Source organism: Muntiacus reevesi, chromosome 10 (genome assembly GCF_963930625.1).
Source record: "Muntiacus reevesi chromosome 10, mMunRee1.1, whole genome shotgun sequence".
NCBI lineage: Eukaryota > Metazoa > Chordata > Mammalia > Artiodactyla > Cervidae > Muntiacus > Muntiacus reevesi.
Window position 1 is genome coordinate 69271719 of NC_089258.1, and position 18355 is coordinate 69290073.

The window sequence follows — 18355 nt, forward strand, 5'->3', positions numbered from 1 at the left end:
TGCTGTATCTGAAAAATACCAATGTATCACTTTACCAAGATAATAAGAATTGTCTGCTATTTCCTAGACGGATTATGGTTTTTGGTTTTACTTGCATGTCTATAATCCATTTTAGGTAAATTTTTACATATGATACAAAATATATGTCAAAGTTCTTTTTTTTTCTGCACACAGCTCTTAAACTGTTCCAGCATCTATTATGAAAAAAAATGATCTTTTCTCCACTAAATTGCCTTTGAATTTGTTAAAACTCAATTGACTATTTATGTGTGGGTCTATTTTTGGTAACTCTTTTCTGTTCCACAAATCTGTTGACTTATCTTTATGCCAATACCACACTGACATGATTGCCTTAGCTTTATAAATCTTGCAGTCTGGTAAAATAATTCCTCCAGCATTGTTCTTTATAAAACTTGTTTTGGCCTTTCTAGTCCCCACGTATTTTCAGAAGATGTTTATTTAGAATCAGCTTGTCAATTTCTACAAAAAGTCATTTTCTGGGATTTTGATTTTGATTTAGAGATTCTGGTTACAATACCTTGTCACATACATGATTTGTAAATATTTTCTCTCATTCTGTCAGATGTCTTTTACTTTGCTGATGGTATGTTTTGAAGCCAAAAAGTTTTTTAATTTTTGCTGAAGTTTAATTTATTTCTATTATGTCACATGTATCTGTTTTGTGATACTTTTGGTATAATTTTTTTAAAAAATGCCTATTCACAGAGCATGATGATTTATTGCTCTGTTTTCTTCTGAGTTACACAATTTTAGCTTATGCATTTAGATCTTTGATCCATTTTGAGATAATCTTTTTGTGTATGCTGTGAGGTAAAGGTCAAACTGTGTTATTTAGCATGTAGGCATCTTGTTGTCATAGCACCATGTATGAAAATACAATTCTTTCCCCATTTTATTGTTTTGATGGTATTCATGAAGACGAAATATCTTTCCATTTATTTAGGTGTCCTTTAATTTTCTTACAACAGTGTTTTATATTGCTCCATGCACAAGACACTTCCTTTATAAAATATATTCCTAAATGTTTCATTCTTTTTGATGCTATTGTAAATGGAATTATTTATTTAATTTCATTTTTGGATAGTTAGTTAACAAGTGTACAGACATACAATTAGTTTTTGTAAATTGATTTTATATCCTCTAACCTAGTTGAACTCAAGTATTAGTTCTAATAGTACTTTTGTGCCTTCTATAGGATTTTCTATTTACCATGTCATCTGTGAATAGATATAATTTTAGTTCTTTCTTTCCAGTCTGAATTTATTCTGTTCTTGTCGAGTCTTTTTCTTATGAAAGGATATAGTATTTTGACAAATGCTCTGCATATAGTGAGATGGTCATGTGGTTTCTGGCCTTAATTTTATTAATATGGTATATTACATCAGTCTGGTGTATTGTGTACTAATATAGTAAGTTTGTAGGCTGAACCAATCTTATATTTTGGGGATAAATCTTACTTGGTCTTGGTGTCTAATCTTTTTTATGTTTTGCTGGATTTGGTTTGCTAGTATTTTGTTGAGAATTTCTGCATCCATTTAAAAAAGGAATATCTGGTAGTTTTCTTTCTTGTGATGTCTTTGATTTTGGTAGCAATGTAATACTGACCTCGTAGCTTGAATTGGAAAGTGTTTCCTTTTCTTGTATTTTTGGCAAGAATTTATATTAATTCTACTTTAAAATTTGAGTAGAATTCATCAAGAAAGACTTTGGGGACTGGTCTTCTTTGGGAAGTTTTCTGATTTACTTGTAGGTGTATTCAGATTTTTTTTTTCCTTCTTGTGTTAACTTCATTGATTTGTGTCTTTCTAGGACTTTACCTGGTTCATCTAAGTTGTCTATCTTGTTGACATAGAATTTTCAGAGTACTGCCTTATAATCCCTCCTTTTTTTTCTTTGTGAGATTGGTAGTAATACTCCCTCTTTCTTTCTTGAATTTTAGCATCTGTCTTCTCTTTTCCTTTTTGATCAGTATAGCTAAAGATTGGTTCTTTCAGTGAACCAATTTCTGGTTTTGTTGGTCTTTTCTATTGTTTTTCTGTATCTATTTATTTCTGCTGTAATATTTATTATTTCCTATCTTCTACTATGTTTTGAAATTTGCACTTTCTTGATATTAGCCTTACATACTATTATTTGACAAGTTTAACTAAAGTGTCATCCATGTCATTATGTTTAGAAATAAAAGCATGAATTTATTGAAGATAAGTGCCTTATAAATTCCACACTGGTTATGTTATTTTTAGCTTTATCATTGTCCCTTCTTTACAATTTTTTTCAATAAAATATAAAATACATTAACATATTTTATTCTGCTGTAACATATAAACACCTGATTCTGCAATGGGAATTAGTTGGTGTGGGATTGACAAGCAGGAAATTATTAGTATACTAGGCGATTTACTTTGGCTTATTTATGAATTGTTCTTGGCTAGAGAAGCCAGATTACTAGAGTAGAATTATAATCTTTAGCCAAAAAGAAATAAAAAAATCCCTCAGTTCAATGCCTTCTGTATAGAGCAGTAATGCTCAGCTTTGTGTAATTTGCGGCTTATATTGGGTTGGCCAAATAGTTCTTTGGGTTTTTCCATAGCATCTTACGGAAAAATCCAAACAAATGTTTTGGCCAACCCAACAGAAGGTTTAGCAGATCTCACTGTCTCCTGAGCCCACCTTCATAGCAGGCACACTGGCTGAAAACTCCATATCTGTCTTTTATCTCAGCTCCCATTGGTGCAGCTCTGTTTAACATGTCATCTGCATTTCCATTCTTCTGTTGTTGTTTAGTCGCTAAGTCATGTCTACTCTTTTGCTACCCTATGGCCTGTAACCCGCCAGGCTCCTCTGCTCGTGGGATTTCCCAGGCAAGAGTACTGGAGTGTTTGCCATTTCCTTCTCCAGGGGATCTTCCTGACCCAGGAATTGAACCCGAGTCTCCTGCATTGGCAGGCCGATTCTTTACCACGGAGCCATCTAGGAAGCCCACATTTTCACTCTACTATTTTTTAAATAACTCCCACTGTGGCTGCCTCCAGCCTTGCTGAGCTGTTTGCCTCGGAGGTCCAAATTATCTCCCTAGCTGCCAATTACTATTTTTCGTTTGTACTCTGGTTATAAAGTTTCATAGGTCTGGAGTGATCTATGCTTACTGTGATTTTTCTCACATGTTCTGTTTTTATGCTGTGATTTTATAGTGTGATTTTGCAGAAAATGAAATTTTTTGAGTTACATAGATTGCATTATAGTGGCAATATATTTTCTGTGTTGCTAGAAGTCTTTTTTTTTTTTAATTTCTGTCTATACTTACTAAAATACAAATGTCCAAAGTAAAACAGTGTAGTTCTTTTTGTGGACTGAAGTTGAAACTTCAAGAAGATAAAGCCAGAAATCTGAAAACAATAACAGAGACAGACAAATCTTATTTATCTTGCCCTGATTATTTGTACATTAGACTCGTGCATTGTGGGAGGTGTGTTTGCATGTGAAGAAATGTATTGGGGGGATTTAATGAGAAAATGTAAAAGGATTGAAAACCTCTGATGTAAAGGGACTATAAAGGCTAATTATATGTATCTTCTTCAAACCAGCATATTGTACATCTTAAACTCATGAAATTGTATATAAAGTGCATCTTAATAATTAAATAAATAAATAAAGTGAGGTGAAGTGAAAGTTGCTGAGTAGTGTCTGACTCTCTGAAACCCCATGGACTATACAGTCTATGGAATTCTCCAGGCCAGAATACTGGAGTGGGTAACCATCCCCTTCTCCAGGGGATCTTCCCAACCCAGGGATTGAAGCCAGGTCTCCCACATTACATGTGGATTCTTTACCAGCTGAGCCACTAGAGAAGCCCAAATAAATAAAAAACGCCCCTAAAAATATAATTAGAACCTCTTATTTTTCATTGCTGAGGCAGATAGTTAAAATTCCCCACAATTTAAATAGTAATCTGTTATTTTGATTTTGGTCCTGAAGTGATTTCTTAAAACATTTTTGGAGTCACTTAAAGGAGAAGAAAGGTCATAAGGCTTTGTAGAGCTTCTCCCATCCTGCAATTCATTTTATTATTGGGCATCATGTGTTATAAGCTATAAGTCTATATTCTTTCTTCATATCATTTCCAGGAGTGTTACATTTTCTGTATCTTCTGCATTTGAAAGTATGAGGTTTGGAAATAGAAAAGCTATTCATTCTATAAATTAAGTACATTCACATACATTGCAGCCTTAATTTGTAGGAAGCCTTCTTGTCTCCTCCTCAAATCACCTCCTACTGCCATTTTAACACACTGAAATCATGTATGTGAATTTTATAGGAGTGCACTTGCCTACAAACTGTGTAATATACTAATGCCAACCTTTCTGGCATCTTCTTACTAAAGGTCATAAATACGCAAAGTGCCATTCTGTGAATAAGGAAAAGCTGGATATTACTTTTAGTGTAAACATGTAGTATTGCTTCAAATATCTATATAGAAAGCATAACAGATTAAACTGAACATCTATGGAAAATTAATAATATACAAAGGATCATTTCTGAATTTCTGATTTTTGTGTTTTGTTTTTGTCTGTTCTCTGGGAGTTTCTTTTATATAAGTATGTGTGTGTGCTCAGTTGTGTCTGATTCTTTTGCAACCCCAGGACTATAGCTCACCAGGATCCTCTGTCCATGGGATTTTCCCAGCAATACTTAGTGGGTTGCCATTTCCTCCTCTAGGGGATCTTGCTGACTCAGGGATCAAATCCACGTCTCCTGCATCTCCTGCATTGCATGTGGCTTCTTTACCTCTGAGTCACCAGGAAAGTCCTTATATTAGTATAATGTTGATCATCATCAGAAAGGTTGAGGACTTTGGAGATATTTTCAGCAAAACAAGAGAAAAAAAAAGAGGAGACTTGGAAGAAACAGGATCATCGTCTTCAGCAGTTTCTGAACAACTATGTGGAGAGGAGGAGGCAGACATGTTCCTGATGTGTGAATGGATTATAAGCTTATGAGGCCAGGGTCTCAGTCTGCTGCATAATAAATCACCTTAAGTTAACAAAATATGCCCTCAACCCTCTGTGTTGTGGACATTCGATATAATAAATACTTTTATAAGTTTAACTACTCATACATTAACTAGCAAGAGTCAGGCTTTTGAGGTAGAGTGAGTCAGAGTTTTACTCAAATAGTTGATTATTTCTTATAATTAACGCAGTCAGAGAGCAGAATGAGCTGCCATCAGAAGTAGCAATCTCCCCCATCAGGACAAATGTTGAAACTGAAGTTGACTAGCTCTCATGAATGTATTACTGATGACTATAACACTGTCTTGGATACTGAAAGGTTTTCTCACAGTACCACAGGGATTCCCATCCCCAACCCCCACCTCCATGATTTTAGAGGTCTATAACAAAGAAGTTTTAGGCTAGAACTTAGGAGCTTGGGAGAATTCCAAGAACAGTGATACTGTTTAAGCTACTCCTGGAGAAGCTCCAAGCCAATGGAGATGAGAAGAAGAAACATACTGAGACCTTTGGCACGTGTGCTTGGAGCCAGGGAGCATGTTAAATTGGAACGTTTGAGACATTGCATTCAGATGCTCGTGTCTGACTAAATCACCACATGATTTGAAATTAGGAGCTTGTGGTTAGTATCTTTTTGTGTGTCTATATTACAAAGATGATTCAAAGAATTACTGATGAATCATGAAAACTGTGCCTTTCCAAGGTCAAGTGCAATGGCTCATTTCTCTTAACTTCCTTCAGGCCTTTGCTAAATGTCTCCTTACCAGTGAAGCCTTAACTGATAACCTCATTTAAAACTGCAATACTCTCCCTATGCTGGAATAAACTATGTCCCTGCACTGCTTCAGCATTCTCTTTGGCACTTATCAGCAGTAAACTACTGCATCTCATTTGTTTATTTCTGATCACTTTCCCTCCACTAGAGTATAAGCTTCATGAGGGCAAGGATTTTCATCTGATCTGTTCATTGCTACACCCCTGTCTTACAATGCTTATCATACTGCGGATACTCGATAAAATGTGTTGAATTAAGCGAACAGGGAAACACTGTGCCCTGCCATTTGTAGGCCGCTGCTTATCTAAGCGCTTAATCTCTCCCATTAGCTGTGAATCTCTTGCAAAGCCATTCACAGAAATGAAGGAAAAGCATGCATTTGCATTTCCATATACTACTGATGCTACTTGCATTACTTCTCCTTTGTCTCATTGAGGAAAATAATGGTATGGGAAGAAAGGAGACAGGGATGTACTGAACACAATGTACGAGGCATTGCACAGAGTGTTTTGTATCCATCATGTCATTTACTCCCCCTTACAATCCCACGAGATAGTTATTATAACCCCTGCTGATCTAGATAAATTCAAGTCTCAGAAAATTTAAGAAGGGGACTCCCCTGACAGGTCCAGTGGTTAAGACTTCTCCTTCCAGTGCAGGGACTGCGGGTTCCTTCGCTAGTCAGGGAGCTGAAATCCCACATACCTTGAGTTCAGAGAACCAAAACATAAAGCAAAAGAAATATTGTAACAGATTCAATAAAGACTTTAAAAGTGGTTCAAATTAAAAAAAAAACTGAAGAAACTTGTTCCTACTCATACCATCTAGCAAAATGAAAAAACTAGGTTTCAAATCCAGGTCTGACTCACCGATAAGGAGAGCTTCCTCTCAAATAGAGTATTTGCGTCACCCCTTGATCAAAAATTCTCTTATATGCTCACATTCCACAGAGTTCAGATTTTTTTTTTGAGATATGAATCCTACCCACCCAGGAAACATCTTCATTTATGGATCATTTACACATAACCGGCAATTATTTTAATCTCAGCATGTAAGAGTCCATCGAGGAAAGAAGAAAGGGAGCTTTGGGGTTCATAATGAGAGGGGACTTTTTTAAAACTTGTCTTGTCTACACATGGTACACAATTCAAAAAGTACCAAAGTATAAACAGGAAGAGCCCCCTAAAGATTACTCAATGATTTTGTGTCTGATAGTTAGTTGGGGCCTTCTCGTTGGCTCAGCTGAAAAGAATCAGCCTGCAATGCAGGCAACATGAATTCTATCCCTGGGTCAGGAAGATCCCCTAGGGAAGGAAGTGGCAAGCCACTCCAGTATTCTTGATGAGAAAAATTCCATGGACAGAGGAGCCTAGCAGGCTACAGTCCATGGGGTCGCAAAGAGTCAGGCAGGACTTATTGACTAAACAGCAATATAAGTAGTGAGCATTTGTTTGTTCTGATGGGTATGTGGCAAATGTCCTGTTGAGGAATATTTTAACACAGATGCTGGATATTCTTTTCTCTTTTTCACCCATCAGCCAGTTACTTCCCCAAAGCTCACACTTAGCCTCACATAAAGACAAAACGGTTGCTTGTAATGCCACATGCCCTGTGTAATTATTGCCTGTGGTAACCAGGAAATCTTTATGAAGCTCTTACTGTACAATTTTCTAATCTCACTTAACAGTGATGAGTTTTGTGCACTAATCTGCATAATGCCCTCTTGATTATATTTGCTGGATGTGCGTTTCAATGTACTGGCATTTAGGTTAAACATTTCATAGTTCTCATTTCATTAGTAGGCTTTTCTTTCTTTCTTTCTATTTTTTTGGCTGTGCCATGCAGCACGCGGGGTCCCAGTTCCCTAACCAGAGATTGAACCCACGTCTCTTGCAGTGGAAGCGTGGAGTCCTAATCTCTGGACTGGCCATAGAAGTCCCAGTAGACTTTTTAAAATGTGCCTTTATGTGAGAATCTGGTTTCTGAGTGGGAAGGATATCCCTACTAATTCTTCCTAAGAATAATATGAAAGGTAGTATGTACAATGTGAATTTGTCATTGTCAAAGAGTGAAAGAAGAGACTTAGAAAGAGAAATTTCAGGTTATCATAACATAGCCCTTCTGCAGCCAGGGTAATCAGACCTTGTCTCTTTGGGTTGAGATGTTCTGCGCTAAGTGATGGGATTTAGAGAAGGAAACCCTGGATTCCAGTTCCTCAACTTACTGACTCTGTGTTCTTTCTTGGTCAGGAACCCTAACGCCTCTAAACTTCAGTGTCCTTCATTACAAAATTAAGGGCATAATAATGCCTCTCCCCTATGGTTGGTATAAGAATAAATTGGATAACACATCTTGTATGTTTAAGAGCACAGTCTCAAGAACCAGACTGTGTTGATTTGAACTGTGCTGTTTGGGCAAGAGACTAACACACGTATGCCTCTTTTGTGTCCTCTGCAAAATAGGGATAATTATAGGATCTTACTCAAAAGTTACTCAAAAAGTTCTGAATATTTATTGGAAGGACTAATGCTGAAGCTCCAATACTTTGGTCACCTTATGCAAAGAACAGACTCATTGAAAAAGACCCTGATGCTGGGAAAGATTGAAGGCAGGAGAAGAAGGGGATAACAGTGGATGAGATGGTTGGATGGCATCACCGACTCAATGGACATGAGCTTGAGCAAGCTCCAGGAGTTGGTGACGGACAGGGAAGCCTGATGTGCTGCAGTCCATGGGGTTGCAAAGTCGGACACGACTGAGCAACTGAACTGAACTGAATGGGAATTTGTGAAGAGAAATGATGTTCTGTGTAAGTTCATATTTTGAAATCCAAAGGTGCCATGATATAACCAAAAGGGCATGGGATTCATCTTTAACCTTGGAATCTCATCACCTTGGGCTTGATCTCAGGCAAGTAACTGCATAGCATCTCTGTTTCCCCATCTGTAATGTGAGGACCGTGCATCCCCTCTACCTATCTCACCGGGATACTTAAACCTGTTAACAGAGGTAATATATAGGAAAATGATTTGTAAGCCATAAAATTAATATACAGATATTAGAGTTATGGGTATTCTGAGAAACAAGCCAAAGATTCCAAGTAAGATACTAAATGCTTTTCTTGCCAACTATATATCCATGTTCATTGTTAGACTGGATGAATCTTAATCTTACCTATTGAATTCATTCTGAAAAATATAGGATAGAATGCTTTAGATTAGTCCTTTAGAACAGAGGATCTATCAAGTGTATCAAGTGTGTGCTGGGTCATGTCTGACTCTTTGCAACCCCACGGCCTGCAGCCCACCAGGCTCCACTGTCCACAGGATTTCCCAGGCAAGAACACTGGAGTGGGTTGCCATTTCCTCCTTCAGGGGATCTTCCTGACCCAGGGATTGAACTTGCATCTCCTGCGTTGGCAGGTGGATTCTTTGCTGTGAGCCTCTTGGGAAGCCTTCTAAGTGAGTCAATAATTGATTCCAAAATCTTATCCTTAGAGTAATCTTATCCTTAGGTCAGTAGCGCTGAAGGCTAAACAGATAGGAAGGATTAATCCTGTCCTATGTTCTCATGCAATACCCTAATTCTCAGATTAGACGCTGATGTACCCCATCTCTTCTTTGCCTGTCTCTCTACCCCTTCCATTTAAGATACCCAACCATATCTCCAGCTACAGCCTTGTCCAAGGCATAGGCCAAGGGGAGAAGAATGGTGAGCATTCTTACGTCCAGCCTTTGTAGCAAACATGAAGTACATTCCTGTAAATTCTGTTCATTAGGAAATATGAAGCGCTACATGATTGTTTTTTAAAACAAAATATTCCAGTAGCCCCAAGAAGAAGAATGCAACTGTAAGGGACTCAGCTCATTGCTAAGAGAAGTGTAGCTGATAAAATTCTCTTGCAGATGGCGTAAAGAGTCACCCAGTTCCAACCCTTCATTTTAGTACAAGGAGTCATCTTGGTACATTTCCTCTGTATGCCCGAAAAAAAAACCCATTTATTGGAACTCTGAGTGTTCCCTAGACTCAGAAACCCAAAGATGTTTCACTGTAACTCACCATGGACTTAGGTCATCTCTGAGATGATGTGACTTCCAGGTCCCCGAACATACTTAGAGTGGACAGGAGCAATGGGGGATTCTTCTGATGAGAAGGTGATGATGACGTGTCCCTTTATTAATAGAAAAGTGATGCTACCCCCGACTCATTCGCAGAGTGATGAGTGTTTTTCATTGAACTCATGGCTGGTGACGTTGTGCTGAACCATTTGCCATCTTTGCCTCATTGCTTTCAAGTCCAGTGGTCGGGAAGTGTGAGGCAGCTGGCTTACTTGTGGAGTTCATGCTGGAGGTTCAGAAACTATGAGACAACTGTGTTTGCAACTGTGAGACAGAGACAGGCCGACTGGTTCTGCACGGAGGCAGTGACCCTCGGCATCTGTGAGCTGTTACTTATCATTGTGGAGCTCTCTGGCTCGTTGAGGAAGAACCGAGAGACAGCACTTAGATCCCTGCTGAGCTGATCACCTTAAATTAGCTTCCATGGTCTGGAGGTCGGTGCAGGAGCGGGGATTCTCCAGAGTCTTGGGAAAGTGTGTGTACAGGGGTGAGGAGAGGGAAAGTGTCTCTAAGATGGGAAGGAGGTTCAGTTAATGCCTTCATGAAAAATAGGAGTGTCCATCCCTAATTCCTGCTAAGAAAGCATAAACTCCCTGAGCTGTAGGCTGTTTCCGTAGAACCATTTGAGGACTTGAGCTGCTCCCAGAATGCAAAGGGGAGGTGGGCCAAGCAGGTCTCAGGTAACCCCCTGACTCCCCCCTTCCCCCTTAGCTTTTTCCTAAGAGATGAGCTTTAGAAGCAACTTCTCTCTGTCTCTGTTTCCTTCTTGTGTAACCTGGGTGATGACATTGACTCTCTTCACAGGAAGGCGCTAAGTGAGGATTAAGTGAGTAATGAGAGCGAACTGCAAGGGTGATGGAATGCTCAGTAAAATCGCTGATGGACGACTCCCAGGGGGAGGGACCCTCCAATGATCCTTTTAACCGGGTCTTCCCAGTGGTGTAACACCACTAGCTCTAGGGGCTCCTCAAGCCTTAGCCCCCTGAACCCTTACCTCTGAGCAGCTTTTACCTGTTTGCTGAAATGATTCCTTGGTTCTGCCCATGACAGGCAGGAGCAGCAGGACTCATTCTCCTCTGTCTGGGGAAAGACATCCAGGAGACAGGAATGTTGGCCAGGTTACCAATAATGCCTTCCATGCCCATCCTGAGTAGAGCAGCTTTTCAAAAAATATTCTTTCCTGAGCATACCTTTTACAGGCTTTCTGGAGGACAATTTAGTAAGAGATGCATTCAAAATTCTTAGAAATGTGTATGTCCCTTGCCTGAGGAATTCTATGTTCAGGACATCACCATGTGTCTTCTAATTTACTTTTCTGCACTCTAGAGTGTATGCCTTCAAGAGAGAATTTAACTACTTTTGGACTTTGAATGAACCAGTTGCTTACCCCATCTGTCCACCTGGGTGCCATCGGGCTGAGGGATCGACCTCACGATGGGCCACTGACCTTCCACGCTGTGCTTATTCCCTGGTTGTGGGTGTGTTCGTGGAAATCTGCATATTTGCCCAGAATCTTGGAGATGTAGGAAAGCTTGAGGGATCATCGTCCACATTTTCTGTTTATAGATGAGGAATCTGAGACTCCAAGAATACAAGTGTCTTACTCACTTGTTCATGCCTATTCAAGGCCACAGAAGGAATGGGAACCCAGGGCCTGTAACTCCTAACTGGGCTTTTCTGTAATCATAGACACTTAACAAGTGGAGAGAGGTCATTGTAGGGTGAACCTTTATAAGGTAGAAAAAGAAATCATGTTTGTACCAGGTATCATAGTACTGCAGAATCCACTGTAGGAATATCAACAGCATAATATTCTGCATAATATAGAGGGTGGGGCCATGTACCTCAATTCAGTCTAATTTTGTTTCCAAGGAGTGTAAAATTCTAAAATAAAAGGAAGGAACAATATCAGTCACTCAGTGAAGCCTTAATGTACGGTGGGCCTCTATAGTTGATATTTACTAGGGCAGCATGGACAAGTGGTAACTAAATGCTAAGCTGTTTATTGATACATACTGTTTATTGATACAATATTGTTAATTGTATGTGTCAACTGGACTGGGCCACAGGGTGCCCAGACATTCAGATAAGCATTATTCTGGTGTCTCTGTGAGAGTGATTCTGGATGAGATTAACGTTTGAATGGCTGGACTGATGAGTAAAGCAGATTGTCCTCCCTGGTGTGGGTGGGTCTCATCTAATCAGTTGAAGGCTTAAATAGAACAAAAGGGCTGTGTAAGAGGGAATTCCTGCTGCCTGACAGCTTGTGACTGGACATCCATCCTTTCTAACCTTCACACTCAGACTAAGGCAGAGGCTCTTTTTGGATCTTGAGCTATTGGGTTTTGAATTGGAACTTATGCCATCAGTTTTCTCTGTGCTCAGGCCTTTGCACTCAGACTGGATAGAACTACACCATCTTCTCTCCTGGGTCCCCAGCTTGCTGATGGCACACCTGGGGATTTTTCAGCTTTCATAACCACATGAACCAATGTCTTATAATGAATCTCTTCATATATATATATACACATATATATATTTTAAATCCACATTTAAATATAGAGTATATATTTAAATGTTTAGGTATTTAAAAATATGTTTACCCACACACATCCTATTGGTTCTATTGACCCGGAAAACTCTGATTAATACAAGTATGTTTTTATACTTAATCCTTACAAAGAACCTCTGAAATAGATACTGTTGTAGTGGCTATCATTATGATTGTTATTGTATCTTAAACATGAGAAAGTTACACTCAGACTGGTTAAGTCACTTGCCCAGAACTTCACCCTGTGTCTGGAAGGAGCCGGAATTTCCCCAGAATCCTGCTGTTTCAGGCTCATGACACACTCTCCTAATGTGTCTTCAAAGTCTTAAGCAAATGAGTGTCCTTTGACATAGCTATCCAATTCTAAGAATTTACCCTAAGGATTAAGCATGAGTGTATAATTATAATGATGTATCTCTAAACATTTCTAATAGTAAAAGCTTTTGAACAACCTAAATACTAAAAGTAGGTGATCGGTTACATGATCTATGATAGAGTTACTCAGTGACTTACTGCATTCATTACAAACTATGTTTTCAAAGACTATTTACTTACGTGGGTAATCATTCACAAGATATGACTATTAAAAGCATGTTATAAGCCTAAGGAAACATGATGACTAAATATAGTGTGACATTTTGCATGGAATCCTGGAAGTGCATTTACTTATCATGTTTCCTTAGGTTTATAACATGCTTTTAAGCTGGAACAGGAAAACTAAAGTAGTAAAAACTGAAGAAAACTGAACAAATTCTAGACTTTAGTTAGGGATAATGTGCCAAAATTTGTTCATTAATGGTGACAAATATATTGTATACTAATAGTGTATTAATTATATTATTATGTTAGATAGTAATTGATCATTATATCAATTATATTATTCTAACTATTAGATTAATTATTAATTAATATAAGTATATTAATTATTAACAGGATACTAAATAAGGGAAAATGGGCTTAAGGTATATGGTAATTCTTTCTACTATCATCACAATTTTTTTGTATATCTGAAACTATTCTAAAATTTTGAAATTATTTTTAGACAGTTACAAGGATACCAGGAAGGTATCCTCTTTGTAGAGAAAAAGAATTCATGTATAAGTGCATTGTAATAATGAGAAGGAAGAAATCAAAATGTTAATAGGAATTACTTTGGATTGGTGAATGTGATCATTTTTGTTTTTCTGTTTTCCAAGTTTTCCATCTTGAATGTGCATTTTTATCTCATTTAAAGAAAATAATAAATACTGCTATAAATTGATCACTCCCATTTCCTTCCACAGTGTCTGAAACTCTGGCCATTAAAATGCTCCTTTAATTTAAAGATAATTAGAAAATATATTCCCTGAAGAGTAACCCTTTAACACTTGATTCCATATTATTGCATTTTCATGGATTAGCTGGGCAAATAAACTGATTTGGGAAAACAGACAAAAGTGTCTTCAGAGAGTCTGTGGAGCAGAGCACCAGCAGCGGAGGAGAGGGAGGACCATGCGCCAGGACCTAGCGTTGTCGACCCTGAGCCAGCTAAAGACTTCAGTGATTCCCAGAGGGCAGGACACCTTTACCTGTGCACGGGTGATCAAGGTGTATACAGTGTGATTTCTGCTTAGGTGCAGTGTTTTCCCGTAGTTTGATTCAAGACAAGAAGTGCTGTTTTTTTAATTTGTTTAACCAGAATAGTTCTCTTAATGCAGACAAGTCTTGGATCTGAAAACATACCTTCACTGGACTCACTGTGTTATAGAGAGGGCTAAAAGGGAGTAAAAAGCTTAGTTTCTAATTTAAACCTGCCACTAATTTAACATGTGACCATGCAACAAGCCCCACCAAGCTTATGTTTTGATGTCCAACTCTTGTGACCCCCCATGGACTGTAGCCCACCAGGCTCCTCTGTCCATGGACTTTCCAGGCAAAAAAACTGGAGTGGGTTGTCATTTCCTGCTCCAGGGGATCTTCCCAACCTTAGGTACCTCATCACGAAAATGAAGAACCTGAAGAAGATCACTTGTTTTCACACTGTGTCTTAGGAAGTCTTGAAAGCTCCTTCAAAGTCCTCGAGGGGCCAGGTTGGGATTAGAGTCTTGGGCAATTTACCTGCATTCAACCAAAGTGCTTTGCCACTTACGTGAGCTATGTCTCAGAGTTCTGTATACAATTCTGTTTGAGGGCAGGGGTTGAACTCGAACATCTGGTGATCCTCAGATTCTGAAAAATAGCTTAAAGGGAAATCCAGGTTAAAAATCAATTTTTTCAGACTCATCATCCATATGGTCAGAAGAGAGACAATGGCTACCCAAAGGAGCAAAATCAGATTGAGGTGGTTTCAAAAGTAAGATATTCTGCCAAGAGTCTCTGAAGCATTCCTTTCTCTCTCTATCAGAGGTGATGTGGGAGGGCAATTTTTTTTTCAGGCTACTCTGTTATGATGTTGCCTGTGAAGGCCTTCAACCCGATCCTCTGCTTCACAAACTGGAAGGACAACCCAAGTGAGTGACAATCCAAAACTTTTTGCAACCTTGCACTGAGGAATCAGTATTTAGAATGGCAAAAATTAAAAAAAAAAAAAAAAAGTGGCAACAAGCAGTGGGAGATTTATTGCCCTTACAAGTTAAGGAGGACCCCCAGGTTACTCTCATTTTGAACGGAGGAGGTGGTCTGAACTAGTTAAGTCAGCTTCCAGTGGAACAGATGGGTCTTGTGTTTTTCCTGACATTTCAGATCTAACCCTAATGCAGATGAGCCAAGGCTGGAGAACCAGTGGACAGAGCCAGCCATGGTAGCGCTTCCAAAGATCCTGAAACTCATTCAGCCACTCTGAGCCCTTCAAGGCAGTGATAGGAGTTCTATCACTCCTCTATCAAGGAGCCTGATAGAACGTCTTAGGACTTCGGCCAATGAAAACAGACCATGTGTCACCTCACAGGCCCTCTTGATCCAAACTGGGCTGAGCTCAAGCCTCTAAAACCTTCACTTGTATAAATAATCCCCCTCTTTTCTCCTGAACCCCTTGACAATTAGAAAGAACAGCTATGTATCAATAGCAGGAGAAGGCTAAGAAGAAACGCTGTTGCCAAAAGTCTTGGTGGGTTCCCGAAACACATAAATTAAGATCAATCATATATTCCTCAGCAAATTAAAGCATCTATTGAAGGAAAGTATTTGACAGAACTCTCCTGTATTGGGTCAGTTTTCTGTAGTGTATTTCTACGGGGAATATGTTCTATAAATGGCAGGTTTTACTTTACAAAAGGAGGTGTGAAGGGAAAGAGTTTGCAAAATGCACAGTCAATTTATGTTTAGTTGAATGTTTTGAATTTGACATTCTCTTCAGTTCTTTCCTTGCTTCTTTCTTATTATCTGAATCATTGTGTTTATTATGTGAAGGAAACAATTGTTGTTTAGTCGCTAAATTATATCTGACTCTTTTGCAATCCCATGGACTGTGGCCCCACCAGGCTCCTCTGTCCATGGGATTTCCCAGGCAAGAATACTGGAGTGGGTTGCCATTTCCTCCTCCAGGAGATCTTCCCAACTCCTCTGGGACTGAACCCATGTCTCCTGCATTGCAGGCAGGTTCTTTGTTTCCAGCCACCAGAGGATCCTGAAGGGAATTGTTTAGCCCCATGTTCATTTGCTGGTAGACTTTTCAGTATCTCTAATAGGAAAATAATATATGAACATGTATACTGAAAACCATATGAAGTTCATAGAAATAGCTACAAATTCTCTAGTCTTTACCTTTATACACATTCCCAGGTTTCCGTGTTTATTCCAATAGAGCCTGCACTTTTTTTCTTTTAATTTTCCTTGCATCACCCCCCCGCCCAGTCCCTGCAACCTTCATTCTCATTCCATTTGATCCCTACATCAGTCTCTGGTTTTTGCATCCTACGTGTTAAACTTACCCTATTGAAAACTATGGCTGGCCAAGTACAAATTAACAGAATTATAGACAGACCCTTGCACATCACCTCATTATTTAGTTTCTGCTTCTGCCGATTGCTAATTAGCCTGATGGCAGAGAGATTACTTTGTGCACTCTAGTAGGACAATGACCAGGGTGACCGTATAGACCCTAGACTACTTTCCTGAGCAAGTTGCCAAAGGATCAGCATAGCATCGTGGTAAAGGCTCTGAAACCAGCCTGCTTGGGTTCACGTGATGACTGCTTGGATAGTTATTTATCCGCTTAAGTTTCATATCCATCACCTGGAAAAGTATATAATAATACTTCATGTTATCCGAAGTATTAAATGACCTTGAGACAATAAAAGTATTGAGTTACAGACTCTACTGACATTTGGATAATTACCTTCTTCCTCCTTCCTTCCCTCCTCCCCCTCTCCTTCCCTTCCTTCTGCATTCCTTTTTTCCTCCCACCCTTTTCTTTCCCCTGCTTCTTGGTCACTTGTTTCTTCTTCCTTCCTTTCTTTTTCTCTCTTTCCTTCCTTCTTCCCTTCTTCCTTCCCTTCCTCCCTTCCTTCCTTCCTTCCCAGCCCATTTCCTGAGGACCTACCTGGGAACACTAACAGAATGGATGTCTAAGGCAATGGTTCAGAAGTGTGGTCTCTTCACCAACACAGGCAGCATCGCTGGGAACTTGTTAGAAAAGCAGGTCCTCTGGCCTTACCCCAGACCGCCTGAATCAGAAACCCTTGGGTTGGAGCCTAGCTCTCTTGTGTTTTAGCCAGCCTGCCAGATGATCTTGAATATGAATATTCTGGTGTGAGGTTTTAAGTCATGCAAATGAATCTCTGCCTCCAGTTAAGGTAAAAAGTGAAAGGCCTTGGCCTACGCCGCCATTGGGCAGAGTGACAGGACATGGAAGCACTGTTAGAATTACTAGAAAAGCTTGGTCTTGAGCAGCTGAGTCTGTCGGGGGTGTGCCTTCCACTCAAGATGTAAATGAGATGGAAAAACAGCACTCGTATCAGCTGCTCCGGAATTATTTAGTCACTCTCAGGTAACTAGACAGCCTGGGAGTGTTGATCAAACATGCTCCTGGGTAACTGGCAGCGGAAGGTGTGAAGTCTTCCCAGTTTAATAAGTATTAGAATACGATGCAAGAACTGGTAAGTAACAGAGAGCAACTAAATGCCTGATCTTCCGTTGTCTTCCTTGAGGGATGTGTTTCTTGGTTTTCTGGATAGTATTGTAAAACAAAATGTTCTCAGAAGGTGAGATCCAGGAGGAGACCTGTCTGGTACCATAGCGACCATGACAATATTAGCATGCACTCAATACACAGAAGACTCCATGGAACCTTCATGATCAGTGGTTATATACAATGTTCTATTGACTACTATCCCTCACACATGTCTCCGTCTGATACGTGAACATTATTCTTTTTCTTTTTTCTGTCTGAAAATAATTTTAATCAACTTACACACATACATATACACACAAACAAATGAATAAAACTGCTGTATATTGACACAGAACCAAAGAGCTAAAAGACGGTGTCAAACCCGATAAATGAGAATAGGGGTCAATGATTCAGAAATGTTTACATATCAGCCTTCAGGAGACTGCATAGAATCGTGGTCAACAACATAAGTCTGATACCAAACTCTCTGGGTTTGAAAACTGCCTCTACCAGTTAATCTTTTTTTTTAATTGAGATATAATTCTTTATGGTAATTTTAATTAATTTTTTAATTGGAGGAAAATTGCTTTACAATGTTGTGTTGGTATCTGCCATACAACAGCGCAAATCAAGCATAAATATATATTTCTCTCCTCCCTTTTAAACTTCCCTCCCCTGATCCCATCCCACCCCTCTAGGTCATCACAGAATGCCAGGCTGGGCTCCCTGTGAACTTTATTCTTTTTAACTGGACTTCCTTTCCTGCTCTTTCAGAGAAGAACCTGTTAGCAC

The 18355-nt window shown here is 39.2% G+C and overlaps 1 protein-coding gene across 1 annotated transcript in view; it reads left to right on the forward strand.

The window, feature by feature from the left end:
• Nucleotides 1-18355, forward strand: part of NRG1 (neuregulin 1) — a 1100563-nt gene that overhangs the window by 732641 nt on the left and 349567 nt on the right. The gene's annotated exons all lie outside the window — the stretch shown is intronic.